We start from the raw sequence: 15,329 nt of genomic DNA, 5'->3' as shown, positions 1-15,329 counted from the left end.
CAAGAGGGAGGGGATATGGGGATATATGTATGCATATAGCTCATTCACTTTGTTGTACAGCAGAAATTAACACAACACTGTAAAGCAATTATACTCCAATAAAGATGTATCAAAAAAAAAAAGCTTCATGGCTGAGCAGAATCTTGGGAGGTGGTTTTTGGGGAACACTGAGTCCACCATCTCCCCAGATTGCTGGCATTCTGATTAAAGGCACCTTTCTTCTCTACCATTTATGAGTATGTAATTGATTTTGTAAGCGGTGAGCAGCGGGACCCTATTTATTTGGTAACAGACTCAGTTCTCTCTTAGGAACTCACTTTTTAGAGGAGGGGGGATAGCAAAGTATACAGTGGTGAAATGGTACACTTTATTCTCTTTAGGGCACAAATTCTGGGCTCTTTTTCTTAGAAAAGCAAGCTCAGGAGCACTGCAGCGAGGGAATTATTGTAAAATTAATTTCCCCTTAGTTGACTCCTCAATGCAAAGTCAGAGGTGAAGACCATTTTCCAAGATCTCACCTTGATTCCTCCTCCAGCTTCATTTTCAGTCTTCAGAAGTCCCTGGGCTGAGTGCCTCAGCCTGAGAGAAGGCTGGCCCTGAGTCAGCCCTGGGGTGGCTTGAAGGAGAGCACTGCCCATGGAGAGGAGGAGATGGGGAAACTGGACTTCCCCAGCTCTATCCAGCACATGCTGTATGATGACCTCTTCCAAATTCCCTAAGGTTATCTTCTTGGGTCAACATCACGTGTTACCGAGCCCAAGTTTGTACTGCTCTTACTGACACGTTCTTGATATTGAAGCCCACGCTGTCCCCAGGAAGGGCTTTACTCAAAGCTTCATGGTGCATTTCAACAGACTTTACTTCAGCTGTAACACTGACTGGAGCAAAGGTGACCACCATGCCAGGTTTGAGAACACCAGTCTCCACTCGACCCACAGGGACAGTACAAATACCACCAATTGTGTAGACGTCCTGGAGGGGCAGACACAAGGAATACGCTGGCTGGCATTTTGACGAGTCAATCTATGGGAGAAGGGATCCTCTTGCCTCAGAGGAGGCTGTTTTAGATGAGGTGTCACAGCGTCCCTTTTTAATGGGATTCATATTGGCCAGGTCTTTTGGCCTTACCTGGGATGCTGTTAGCACACACTTCTGGTCTTACCTCTTTGTAGACCTCGGGGGGTCAGGGGGAAAGAGCTCTGTCTCCTTTCCTGGGGTTTTCATGAGTGCCATCTGTAGGCTTAAAGCCTGTTCTGCTGGGGCTCTGATGTCAAGCTGTTCTGGTGAAAAACTTCAGGGTGAGGTCTATCAGAAAGTTAATCAGCTCATTCCTCCACCGTCAATTTTACCCAAGGCTCCTGTGGGACATTAGGTGCCTCAAGTCCGAGGGAGCCTCAAGTCCGAGGGCGCCCCTGGGCCTCTTCTTTAGAATGTTCCTCTCCACCACATGAGAGGCTCTTGTCTTATTGTTTTTCTTATGTTTTAGCCTAGGGCAATCTGTTTTCCTTCCCCAATGGTGACTTACAGCCAAAAAAATTGGCATTTCATTTTGCATCTTGTCTGTTCCCTGTTGAACACTTGAAAAGCAACATCTACCGAGAAGGGTTCATTCCAAATGCACTATCTAATCTTTGCAACTTTCTTCTGATATTTGAGGCACTTCCCCACCCCCGCAAAAAAAAGGTCAAATTTACCATTCTAATATATTCAGGGGCCTCGGGATATGCATTAGTATGACATCTGTAGGCCTGATAAATCCTTTCCAAAAATTCAGAGAGGTATTCATTTGTTTTGCTGAATTTCTTGGATTTTGTTCAAATTCTTGCTTTGGTTCCCTTTTCAAAGCCCGGCCAAGATGCACTAACATGTAATGCTCTAATAAGGGCAGTCCTCCCTCATTGGGGCCACAGTTTGGTTCAGCTGTGGGTGCTGCCAAGTGGGCTTCAGGTGTAGAGGATCCTCCCTATAAGAAGGGTTGTGATCTTTTCAGTTAAAGAAGTCTGAGAAACTCAGCTGGCTGGTCATTTGCATTTAGCCCCCTATATGAGGCAATAGCAATGAAAACTGCCCTGCCCTGGGAGTGGCTCCTGAACCAAGCTGGGTGCCCTTCCGGGTCTTAGATGGTGATACCAGACCAAGTCCCCATACTCCAGAAAATAACACAGGATTTTCTAATTGATCCTTATAAGGAGGGACCATCCTGAGCCCCAGTGTCGGGAATTGGGGCTGGATAGGAACGGAAGGTGGTGGAAGGGGTGGATATATTGGCATAGCGGCCAGAGTGGCTGGGACAGTGAACTCACCTGGAGGAGTGAAGGTTTGAAGCAACATATCCTCACTCTCATTCCCTTTTCTTATTTTCCTTGATGTAATAGCACAAGGGCTTGCACATAAAGGATTTCATCATTCTCCCCCACTTCCTCACAAAATAGCTAGAGAGTCACTCAAAAGCCACTGTAAAACCATGAATAGCAATTGATCACCTCTAACCATTGAAAGGATGCCTTTTTGCTTTGGCGTCAACCAACCTGGTGACAATGCAATTGAAAAGAAACTTGGTCACTGCATTGAGGTACAACAATTTAAGATAATTATTAAAATTATGACTGATATCATTTATCAGGATATACTAGCATTTTAGGAGTTCCATATAATTTCTAGAATGTGTATATTAATAACATTTACCCACATGATACAATTTAAAAAGTGTTATCACCACCTATTTGACACTGCTTATCACGTAATTTAACATACTAAATAAGCCTAATTAGTATTTCTCTCTTGAGGATGGAGAGAAAACAATTTGAGGTGTTCCAGGGACCCTTTGGAAAACCTCAAAGTTAGCTAGAGGTCAAATGAACTTCATTTGGAATTCGATTTTGGGGAAGTTTGTCAAAATATAAAAAAGTTTAAACCAGTGGTAATAAAAGATCTTAATGGCAAATACAAATCACTTAAAGAAATTCACAATTACCAAAAGTGGTTCCACAATTACCAAAAGTGGTTCAATACTTTAAAACAACTTTGTCCTCTTAGAGAACCAGATTCAGGTTCTGTACCATTTGACCTTTAACATTCATTTTCTTAATTAAATTCAGTCTTATCTTAGCCAATCCTGACCATGCACAAAACCCTTTCAGTGTTCTTCCTCCACAAACCTTCCACAATTTTCTGTATCCATACTAATCTGTCCTTCACTTTCTTTTCCATTCAGAAACAACCAGCTCAAGGACAAAACCACCTTTTTCCCTTTAACAAAATACATTTTCATTCCTCATACCTTCTTTGCTGAAAACACACATCCTACCTCTCTGCATACTGAAATGTTTCCCTCATCATTTTACTCTCAGTGAAAACCAAGAGGCAAGTAATTGTAAACTGTTTATCATACCAGTATCTCCTGATTGACAAACTTATGCTTTAGTCTTCCTCCTTGCCCAGCAACTAATGTTTGAATATTTTATCCTATTTGAAATGACCCAGATAGTCAATGAATTCTCTTCATTGAACTTAGTTTGAAAATTTCAAGTTGTGAAAATCTGGAGAGACTATTTTACATAGACATTTCCAAAGCATAAGTATTCCTAGAGAGTTTGCCTAAAACTCTTACCTCATTTACCTCTATTTTGTTTATTTAAAAGCTTTGTCATATTGTTATTTTTCTTGCTGACAAACTTTGTAACAGGAATAAGGTCTTATTTAACTTCTAGTAAACCTAGGCACAATAAAAGTATTATACTTAATGTTGATTACTCAAGACATGTCTGTATTAATCACACCAACAAGCTTAAGCTAACTTTAATACCAGATATTAATGCAATACTGAATATTTCCTAGATCACGTGAACCCAAAAGTCTTTCTGGTCGGTCTCCTCCATATTTGAACATGAATATAAGCACTTAATTTCCTTCAAGCCAATCAAACAGAGCCCGCACCCCAACCCCAAATCAATTGTGGCAAAGTCGCACATCTACAACTCACGTACAAACTCAAACACAGGGACCTCTCAGTTCCCATTCCAAAATTTCAGCCATGAATCAGGTCCAACAATATAAAATCCATCAGTTACAAAAGAGGTTGGATTCAAATTGGGTTTCTGGCAGATGGGACAAATCAAGGTCACCTGTCTAGATGGCTAAACCTTTTTTACTAATATTTATGGAAAACGCACTTCTATTTCTATTTGTAGCATTTGGTGATTTGGAGAACCAAGTGGAACCTTTCTCTTCTTCCTGGGAATGTCCCAATTTTAGCCAAGAACAGACAGGGTTTTTTGTTCCTTTCCTCCATTTGACATCAGTAAAAATTTTAAATATCAAAAAACTGATTTGGATGTAAATGGAGAAACAGTACCAAACAAAATGAAACGAAAAAACCCAAAGGACAAACAGAAAATCCTAAATGAACCCTCAGGTTTGGTCTTCGGGTTTTACATATACCAAGGACACAGGAGGCCATAAACGACGGAATTAACACAGCAAGGGTAGCAGTACATGGTGCACAGGGTCCCCAGGTAACCCTGCCTAAACCCCTTGTGGAGATCCTAACAGGTACTCTGGCCACACACGGTTACAATAAAATATCATCTTCCTCTCACCCACGGGTTCATGGCTGTAATCAGATCACTTACCCAAAATGTGCCTCACAGCACTTCAGGGATAGTTGAAACATTCCCCATTTTTAAAGACAGAAGTTCAAGACAAACAAAACACAAATTGCACACACAAATGCTAGCATCCAAACAAACAAACAAACTGGTTCACAAATCGGCTAAAAGTCCAACAACTCTTTCCTCTCTCCAACAGGGCACCCCAAACAAACTGACTTATTCTGGGGAAAAAGCCTCAAACAGAGAGGAAATGCAACTACCTCCAACAGGTTACCTCAAACAAGTTGGCTTATTCCGGAGAAAAAGCCCCAAACAGAAGGGATATAAAATTCCCAGCTGTACACAGGGGAGCGACTTACCCTACTGTATCGAGCCCATCAGTTCCCAAATGTCGATTCCTTGCTCTAACTGCCAAGCGCTGGGGCAGCTGGTGCTGCTTTGGCGAATTTTGAAGGGTAGATCCTCAGGACAAGTGATCCCGGCAGCTGTTAGGGCCTTATCTGAAAATTTCCCAACCAGGGCCAGCTAGCCACGAGTAGCAAGGCTGGCTGGCTGGCTGGTCAACATTTGTTTCCAAGTCCAAGCTCCTACTGCTTGCTGCAGGACACGCCAATAAATCGAGAGACGAGTTGCTGGGGCAAGGAATGGCGACTTTGGTAGGGAAGCCAACAGACTGAGAAGATGGTGGACTTGTGTCCCCCAAAAACATCTTGCCTGAGTTGGAACTCAGGCTTCTTTTAACTAAAAGGAGAGGGAGTCAAGTCAAATGTTTCCTGGTTCCCATCAGCCTCTGGTGGGGATGTGTTACTTTCTTCCTCCCTGCAGTCATTCACAGGTGGGCCTGGTCAGGATGATTCCTGTGAGCTAAACAAGGGTATTTTAGCTTAATGCTTGTTACCTACCTGGGAGACAGGGTTCCCAGAGATGGGCCAGAATGTTTAATTTAAGCTTATAGGCAACATCCCTTTACTGATTAACTTGTATAGAATACAAAGGTTTTTCCCTGTTACACAGGGAATAGGGCAAGGAAAGACACTGCAACAACTGTGGATGAGGAAAGAGAACTGTTAAAATGTGTCCAGTGGGACAGAGGGACTTATAAGTTGGAGATTCTCATCCTGCACTCCCAAAGATTCCCAGCAATTACCAGGACTATTTCCAAAAGATTCTCCAGATGATTCTGATGCAGGGGGGGTCTATGTAAAAGTTTTTTGGGGAAACATTTCTTTAGAAACCCTAATGGGGTTCCCTGCAGGCTTGTTGTCTAGAGTGACAGAATCAGGAAAAGAGATGGGAGTGGGGAGGGGTGGAGAGAACAAAGGGATTTGAGTAGCATATAAGTCATCTGTTGCTATATAACAATCTATCTCAAATCAACAACACTTATTTAGCTCGAGTCCACTGGGCGATTCTTTTCACCTGTGCTAGGCTCAGCCAAGCTGCGATGGATTTACTCACATGTCTGGGGTCAGGTGGCCGATGGGCTGGATGATTCAAGACGGCCTCTCTCTCAGCTGGGTCTTTGGGGGTCCTGGGCCATGTCATCTAGCAGAATAGTCAGGGTTTGCGCACATGGAGGCAGATTCCAGGAGTAACAAGAGATTTTCAAGTTTCCTCTTGCCTCACCTTTGATATCTTCTTCTTGGCCAAAACAAGTCACCTGTCCAAGCCCAGCCTCCGGAGGTGAGGGTTCCCCAAGACTGTGGATATAGGAAGGCATGAGCAAACACAGGGGCCGAAGTCTACCCCATGGAGGAATGAGAAGACACAAAAGACAACTAATTATAAAATAAAAATAAATAGGAGGTTCCTGAGATTGAGTGGGGCAGGTGATCTCGACCCTAACTTCAGAAGGAAAGAGTACCGGCCAAAGCACCTGGAGCCCAGCTCCACTGGAGTGAGGGTTTGGAGGAAGAGCTATGGGAGCCTAAAGTCAGGGAAGCTCCCTCCCCCAGTCCTCCACAGCCTCTAAAACTGGAGCCTGCACTCAAACAGGTCTGAAAGAGCCACAGTAAGACGGGGAACTGGGTCCAGTCCAGGATCCCTCGCTGCTCCCGCGGGCGCAGGTCTGAGGCAGCTGGGGCTTCTGGGCTCTCAGCAGGTGCGGCCCCGAACCTGGGAGCCAGCTGAACCCCCTGAGGGCCCGACTCTCCCGGGGACAGTCCAGGGGCCTCGGCCTCCTCCGCACACCAGACCTGCCCCTCGCCGGCGGCCGCTGCCCGCAGCCGGCCTGGAGGATGCTCAGGAGCGCCCTGGCTCTTGCTCATTTCGTGGTCTCGGTCTTTCCGCGGCTGGCGGGCGGGCGGACTCCCTGTCGGATTCCCTCACTCCAGGTCCTGGCCTGACAGGGCGCCTACTCCTTAGCCTCCTGATTCCGTTTGCCTCAGCTCTCTACCCTGGACACAGGCGGGACCTCTCTCAGCAACTATCTGCAACTCCAAGGGCCTCAGCCAATCCCTAACTGTCCCAGCCAATCAACAAGGGCCCCACCAACCCCCCACCATGGCCCTAGCCAATCAACAACAGCCCCAGCCAATCAACAACAGCTCTAGCCAATCCCCAACGGCCCCAGCCAATCAACAACAGCTCTAGCCAATCCCCAACGGCCCCAGCCAATCAACAACAGCTCTAGCCAATCCCCAACGGCCCCAGCCAATCCCCAACGGCCCCAACCAAACCCCAAGGCCTGCATCCGGCCCCCAGCGACTCTCAACGACCCTGGATCTTAACCTCGTTTTCTGGCGGGGTGGGTGCTGATGCTGGGTGGGCTCCTTAGAGGAGGCAGTGTTTAGGGGGCTGGAAGCTGACAAGTGAAGACGGTCTTCAGGGTGTCGTGTTGTAAGCTAAGGATAAGGACGGCGTGATATCCTGGAGGGGTGCCTGGAGAAGGTCGTGACTTTGGAAACCTTTCTGGTCACTAGTGTGCGGCTGGACCTTAGAAGCAGAGGAGCGGGTGAAGAGAGACACCAATGGGTAGGAAAGTAGAGGCTAGATCCTGAGTCCTCCATGTCCGGAAAGAAGAGGGCTGAGGGGTGCCATCAGATGTAGAAGGAAATTCTGGGAACAGTGAGGGCAATGGACAAAGTTCTCGGGAGAGTCTGCGCGACAGGAAGCTGGCCAGGAGATTGTGTGGGTGACCTAGGTAGAGGGGAGCACGACCTGGGCTAGGGATGGCCCTTACGGTGCAGAATGGCCGACTTTTTTTTTTTTTAAGCTATAAACAAGAAGTATGACTGTATGTCACAGACCAATCATTCTGATGGGGGTGGGGCTGGGAGGACATCCAGCCAAGGGTGAAGATGGCTGAGTTTAGTAGCTGGCTTATCCCCTGCCCTTAACTGAGATGGGGAGGCAGGGGTAAAGGAAGTCGGGGGTATGCTGGAGAGAAAGGGGTGTGTACAGTTCAATTTGAGAGATGCTTCATTTGTAAACAGAGATACCCTGGGCTCACCCAAGATTCACAGGGAGAGGTCCAGTGTGTGGACAGGGCATCAGAAATGCGCTGGATTCATCAACATAAATGTGGAGCCACAGAACTGGATGAGATCTGAGAGAGGTGAGCTCAGAAATTGGTGGACAGCCCCATCCCAGGGCCAGGTAGAGGGAGAGAAACTTCGTCGGAGTCTGAGGAGGTCAGGGGAGAGAAAATGAAGAAAATCCTAAGTAAAGTTGTCTTAAAGGCTGATGAAAAAACCATCAATTTTGGAACAAACATTTGGCAACACTCATGGAAACTGAAATGTGATCCACTTTTCCGTATCTACCAGGAAGTAGGAGGCACGTAACAGCAGAGGTGGAGGGCAGGGCAGCAGTCTACTCCCACCGGCAACAGGAGTGCGTGGTGCAGACTTTAAAAAGTCACCTCACTTAAAGGCTTTCCGCTAATTATCATGATGAGAAAGAAATTCTAGAAGTCCTTGATAAACTACTTCTCTCCACTGTAGCCAACTGCTGCCACACACCCTTCCAGCTTGGCCTGGCACTGGGTACCAGCATTATTGCAGCATCATTTATAATAGAGGAACTTGGGGGAAAACCTTCATGTCCATCCATAGGGGAAAGGCAGAATCATAGATGATATCTACATGTGATGACACAGGACATCCAGCAGTTAAAAGGAATTCACATACCTGTACATCTGAATAGATCCTAAAAACACTGCTGAAAAAGCCAAAAGTGCACGAATATATTCATGCTGACCCCTACTAAGAGGCAGTACCTAACATGTATTAAGGAATAAACATACGAATCTGAATGTAATGAAAGGACTGGAGATCCGCCACGTAGCAGTTACTACTGAGAAGGACTTGAGGACTCTGGGGTTGGGAGTGGTATTAAAGAGGACTTGAACTTGGAGGTAAAAATAAAAGAAAAAGGAAAAATGTAAGTTACTGGTATAATTAAAAGTGATACAACTGAAAGTCAACAATTTTTTTCTAAGTACTTATGATGAATAATGGCCTAAGCCTCTTACTCCACTGTTTAGAAGTTTAGATCCCTGTTTGATCCTCCCTTGTGTTTTCCTTTGCCTTTATCTTGTGGATAGTTGCAAATTCATACCAATCAGATATTGTGAACAGCAAGCAGAAATGATAAGTTCTGAAATATTTGAAAGCTGGGACTCATTGCACCAAAAAAAATCCATAACAGTATTTTTTATGCTTATTAAATGAGGGTGGATATATTTTAGATAGTCTGCTAATTTCTGGACAGTTGGATTTTGTAATTATTTTTGTTAACATAATAAAGACCTTTTGGTTCTGGCATGACTAAATGCGCTAGTTAGGATTTTGCTCTGAGTTTTGCAGGCTGGAATTTGGATTGTATAATCAAAGGCAGGTTTTTCATCTGAAAGCATGTTGAAATGCTTTGGCTAATAAAGATATCCCTCAATAGGATGGGCTGCATTTTCTTTATCCCGTAATTCAGTATTCTTTACAAGGTTCTCCAGCAAAGCAACCCCTCCCCTTTAGCCGGGGAGGAAAAGAGGAGCCCGCACTCAAATCTCACAGGGTCTGGGAAAGTAGCCCAAATAAAGAAGAATAGTATTTCTTTAAAAGCTCTTGTTTCTTTTTAAAAATACGAAAATTTACTCCATAATACTTCTGAGTAAAATTGACACTGCATGCAAATGCATCATTTTATTCCTGAAATCCCAAATACCCCTGGGGTCCTCTTATGCTCCACCACAATAAACACAGCACGAACATATTCTGGAAACTGTGTGTAGAATCCTAATATTGTTTGAGAATTTACAAAACATAGCTTAAACATCTTATTTAAAATCAGGGATAGGAGAAACTTTCTTTTTATGTAACTTCATCTTAAACAATACTAAATAGAGGAGAAGTTCAATGTTTTTTTTCCCCCAAATTCACTGAATTTGCAGAAAAGATTAGCGGGTGAATTTGAAACAGAAGCAAAATCCTGTGACAATTTGTATTTTTGAAATAACAAATAAACTACCGGCTGAGTTCTTTCCTACAACGCCAATTTGGATTACTGAAAATCAACAACAATCACTAATGAATTATCATGTTAGCTATGGAATTACTGTTAACTTGTTAGGTGTGATAATAGCATTGTGGTCAGTTTAAAAAGTCATAATTTGTTAGAGATACATACAGTACATAGTGCAGATTTGTGGGTGAAATAATATGATGGCTGAGATTTGATTTTAAAACTTCTGACCCACCCCCAGCAAAAAAAAAAGTGTATGTGGGTGGGGGAGAGGGTGAGTGAGGATTAGGTATGAATGAAACAAGAAAGGCAAATGTCGATAGTTACTGAAACTAGGTAAAAAAATACGAAAATTCCCCTCCTAATCTTGTGTACATTTAAAATTCTTCATCATAAAGACAAACTACCAAGTTATGTTGAACACTGTCATTCACTAAAATTTCCTAAGGAAAAAAATAGAATTAACCAATATCAAGTATTTAAATAAAAATACTGACCATAAAATACAGCCTGCACAGTGGGTTTCCTGAAATATTCCGTTTTCAACCAAAGTATTTGTGGGATCTTGGTTTTCGGCCTTGTGGGTGTTTTTTAAAATCAACCACTGCAATTAAATAATATTCAAAATGGTAATAATTTGTGAAGAGATTAGAATCCCATGTCATAAAATGATTATGATTGTGACTTGCTGGGCTCAAATCTGTACAAAGGCTGATGGCACTTGTAATTAGAATGCAAAATCACACTTTGTATGATTAACAAAGACACTGCAGATGCAGAGAGGTGCAACAAGTTCCTTATTTGCAAGCCTGGATGCCCGGCCTTTCAGTGTTCAGTTCTTCCAATCACTGGTTCCAGAAGACCAAGTCTATAGCCTCACATGTGAGGACTTAACTGCTTTACTTGTATCACTGGAATTGGATATGCACTTATTTGTAATCTCCAAATGGTCAAGCATAAAGTTATTTTCCTTTAATAATCAAAATGAACGTTACATATTTACATACATACGTTATATACTTACATATATACTATACAATTTAGTATATACTGTATGTATAATCTGTTCATATTATTTTAAAAAAGAGAGTATTTCTTGATGCTAATAAACTAAAACTGAGTGGCCGGGTAGCACTTTCATAGGGGGATGTCCTGAGTTTCAGCAACTGTTAATGGACTTGCTAAAGCAGAAGCTGCTAGTAGGAACAAGGCATCTGATTTGGCAGCAAACACTTGGCTAAATCATGCCAGACTTCAGGATGACCTGGGGCTAGGTTAGGGCTCCGGATGGGGAAATCTGACTTCCCATACAAGGTAGATACAGACCCCAAGTTCGATGAGGTCCTCCCATTATATGAACAAAAAAAGGGCAAGGCTCACAGGAAGACTGTCCTGTGGTCTAGCCTTAGATTGGGTCCCACCAGGAGCAGACCCAGGGACAAGGAGTCTAGTACAAGTAAGTTATTGGGGAGGTGATGGCAGGGGGCCCCCACAAGTAGGGGAGCGGGGAAGGGAGACGGAGCTGGGCGCCTCACTGAGCAGGCAACTGGGGCTGCAGCCCCTGGGAACTGAGAGGCAGCGCAGAACACAAGTATCTCAGCGGAAGGGTGATGGCGCGGGGGATTAACAAGTTTCTCGGGTTTAACAATAACTGTGATTTGCTGAAACTTCAAAGACAGGTTTTCAGTGCTCCATTCTTTGAATATTTTACTTAAGGAGTTCTAATTCATTTTGAACAAAACGCAACCAAAATTTAAAGTAATTCATTTACGAAAGTGCGTAGGGACACAGTTTGATTTATAAAGTAGTTTTTCAAAGTCTCAAACTTTTCTAAAATCTGATGATTAGCAGTAAATTTCAAATGAAAAATGAGCAAACTTAAAAGGGCCGTCATTTGATCTTCACAGAATGCTCTGTAAATACACGTCCTGTAGCTGCACCTGTTTAACTGCCATTCTAGGACGCAGTCTTCTTAAAATACTTACTTTTGAAGTGGACACTGATGCTTTGTCAGCGGATTTCTCTCTTCTTTGGGGGGTGTGGGAAGATCACCGACATCACCACAGAGCCTACAGTGGTATGTAAATTCTTATATACATTTTGTGCAAGTTACAGATTCATCACCACCTTTCTGGAGAAACTGAGATTCAGTGCTTAGTTTTCTATTAAACCTTGGCTTTCATTTGTTTGAGCTCTTTGTCATCAAAAACTTTACTGCAAAATGCAAAAAACATTGCCAACTAGTTAAATAGTTGCATATTTATATCATACAAAGAAATCTAAAAACCACTGTAGCAAAAGCCATCAGACTGCTCTTTGTCACTGTGCATCTGGCTGGTACTCAAGTCTCCCGCAGGGGCAGCAGCTTGGAGTACTTCTCTCACCATCTGAGATAAGTAGGCATTGACTGTCCCCAGGTCCTCGAGTCCCAGCTCACTATACTTTTAGCAAGTGTCCTGATGCTGTTCTTGAAAGGGAGGCGTTAGTTAAGCTGCTGTTTCTGGAAAGAGTAGAGAAAAGAGAGATAGTTACTGGGGTCATCTTTCAGACTTAAGCACGTCTAAGTGAGAGTTCCTTTCACTGCACGCGTGTCTCACACGCCAGCAGGAGAGATCATGGCAGAATCGGATGTACACAGTGGAGGCCTACCAAACTCGTCCTGGCTTATTGCAATGTAGTGATTAAAAATAATATTTTGGGGCTTCCCTGGTGGTGCAGTGGTTGAGAATCTGCCTGCCAATGCAGGGGACACGGGTTCGAGCCCTGGTCTGGGAAGATCCCACATGCCGCGGAGCAACTGGGCCCGTGAGCCACAACTACTGAGCCTGTGCGTCTGGAGCCTGTGCTCTGCAACAGGAGAGGCCGCGATAAGTAAGAGGCCCACGCAACGCGATGAAGAGTGGCCCCTGCTCGCCGCAACTAGAGAAAGCCCTCACACAGAAACGAAGACCCAACACAGCCAAAAATAATTAAATTAATTTATTAAAAAAAATAACAATATTTTGTTACAAAATAAAAATTTCAGACACATGATAAACCAGAAGAGACACAGGGAGAGGAGACACAAAATACTCCTGCCCAGGCCCATGGGGATGTTTGCTCACCTGTCAGGCATGTCACCCAGCTACAGCTGCTTGTGAGCCTTGGTGGAGTGAGGAAGGTGCTTTGGCTGACATCTCACCATTTCTGCCAGGCTGCAATCTAGAAAAATCCCATTCCCAAGCCAGTAATAATAAGTACTCCTTATTCCATACATTTTATCACCATCCTCCTGGCAGTGATGACTTTCTGCTGTTTCTGCTGACTCGGCCTGGCCACATCCTGTGTATATAGCCAGGCAGATACAACCTATTATAGCCATGTTCCCAAGATAAATGATAACAGGTCCTCAAGTAAGAGGGCTTGCCAGCACCTCTTAAGACAGACATTTGATAAAAAGGACATTTGATTCTTTTCAGGGGTGAAATATTTTAGAAGAAAGAAAATGACACTGTCCCAGAACTTTCAAAGATATCACAGGCGCATTTGGTTTGTGGACTTTGTCACACACAGTTCATCGTATATTCAGCTGGTAATTGGAGTGACCATCCGTATCAGCTAATTGGCTTTATCCAAAGGAAAAATAAAACCTCCTATATCTTTATGAGAGGAGGTTGGGGCGCCATCTTCCTTGGTTATGATATTTCAAGAGTCAGCTCCCAGGTCCCCTAGGAAGACACTCCTGGGCTGGAAAGCTGGCAAGAGGCTTAGTGAGCTTTTAAAAGGATTTATATACATTTTGAAGAGACAGAGAAAGAATGTATATTTACACATTTTCTAAAGTAAATGCTCTAAGAAGAAGGGGTGGGGAGAGTCCTTTATTTTCAACAAGTAGAATTAAGTCTCTTAAAAAATCTGGGACTTCCCTGGCAGTCCAGTGGTTAAGACTCCATGCTTCCACTGCAGGGGGTGCTGGTTTGATCCCTGGTTGGGGAACTAAGATCCCACATGCCACAATGAGGCAAAAAAAAAAAAAAAGTCTTTCTTATTTTTAATTTGTATTTATCCTTACACAAGTAATGTAGGCAGCCTCCTCAAGAAACGCAAGCTGGGAAAGGTAAGGGAATGTTTTCTTCCCTAGAGTCTCCAAAGGAATGGAGAACTCTGGAATGCCTTCCAGAACTGTAAGATAATAGATTTGTGTTGCTTTAAACCACTAAGTTTGAGGCACTTTGTTACATTAGGATTAGGAAACTAATAAACTCCTAATCACATGATAAGAAAAGAAATACTATGTATACAGAGTAGATCACTATTATATTTTATATATTTATAATCTATACTAATATAAATATATATATAACATGCTAACATAGTATATATGAAAATCACTTCAGAAATATATTTGACATTTTTGTGATTGCTAGTGTTTTCATCATCGACTCTGCTGAAGCAGATCACAGAGTTTTAGGTGAGATACATTTAATTTAAAAATTGATGTATTAAAGTTATATAACACGAAAAAATTTGTTTTTTTTTATCATCTTTATTGGAGTATAATTGCTTTACAATGGTGTGTTAGTTTCTGCTGTGTAACAAAGTGAATCAGCTATACGTATACATGCATACCCATATCCCCTCCCTCTTGCGTCTCCCTCCCACCCTCCCTATCCCACCCCTCTAGGTGGACACAAAGCACCCAGCTGATCTCCCTGTGCTATGCGGCTGCTTCCCACTAGCTAGCGCTTTCACATTTGGTAGTGTATATATGTCCATGCCACTCTCTCTGTTTAAGTTTTATAACATGACTATTTATTACACATAGGAGTCAGTTCCAACCATGTTGCCTCTCTTCCATTCCCCATGGAGACCAGCTTCTATCACCTAGAAATTGTTTAGCTGCTAGTTACAGAGGCCTCAAATAACTGTGCCTTAATTAAGATGGGGACATATTTTTCACTCTTTTAAAGTGACTTCCAGAGCTAGGCAACCTGGACATTGTTTGGAGGCTCTGTCTGGCTGCTTTCAGTGTTTCAGGGTCCTCCTTTGTTGTTTTTTGGGGGTGTTTTTTTGTTGTTGTTGTTGTTGTTTTGTTGCTGTGTTGTTGAACTGAGCGTCTTGTGGGATCTTAGTCGCAGGTTTGATCCCAGGTTGGGGAACTAAGATCCCGAAAGCCGCGCAGCGTGGCCAAAAACAAAAAACACCACAGTGCAATGTACTCTTAAAATGGTGAACTATCTCAAGCCACTGGTCCATGGGGTGTCGGACAGAGGTCTGTTG

At 43.3% G+C, this 15,329-nt stretch overlaps 1 long non-coding RNA gene across 7 annotated transcripts in view; it reads right to left on the bottom strand.

Moving 5' to 3' along the window:
• Nucleotides 1-2,992: 2,992 nt before the first annotated feature.
• Nucleotides 2,993-15,329, bottom strand: part of LOC309637797 — a 555,044-nt gene continuing 542,707 nt past the window's right edge. For 5 of the 7 annotated variants that reach the window (XR_014250806.1, XR_014250809.1, XR_014250810.1 and 2 more), the window contains 3 exons: nucleotides 12,056-12,570; nucleotides 8,062-8,234; nucleotides 2,993-6,155 (listed from right to left, as the gene is read on the bottom strand). This is a non-coding gene — a long non-coding RNA (uncharacterized lncRNA). The remainder of the gene's footprint in view (nucleotides 6,156-8,061; nucleotides 8,235-12,055; nucleotides 12,571-15,329) is intronic. The other 2 variants (XR_014250807.1, XR_014250808.1) reach the window with 2 other exon arrangements.

This window comes from Balaenoptera physalus (assembly GCF_965194825.1).
Source record: "Balaenoptera physalus genome assembly, chromosome: 11".
Taxonomy (NCBI): domain Eukaryota; kingdom Metazoa; phylum Chordata; class Mammalia; order Artiodactyla; family Balaenopteridae; genus Balaenoptera; species Balaenoptera physalus.
Note: the sequence above shows the minus strand (reverse complement) of the source record. Positions and strands in the feature narration are given on the sequence as shown.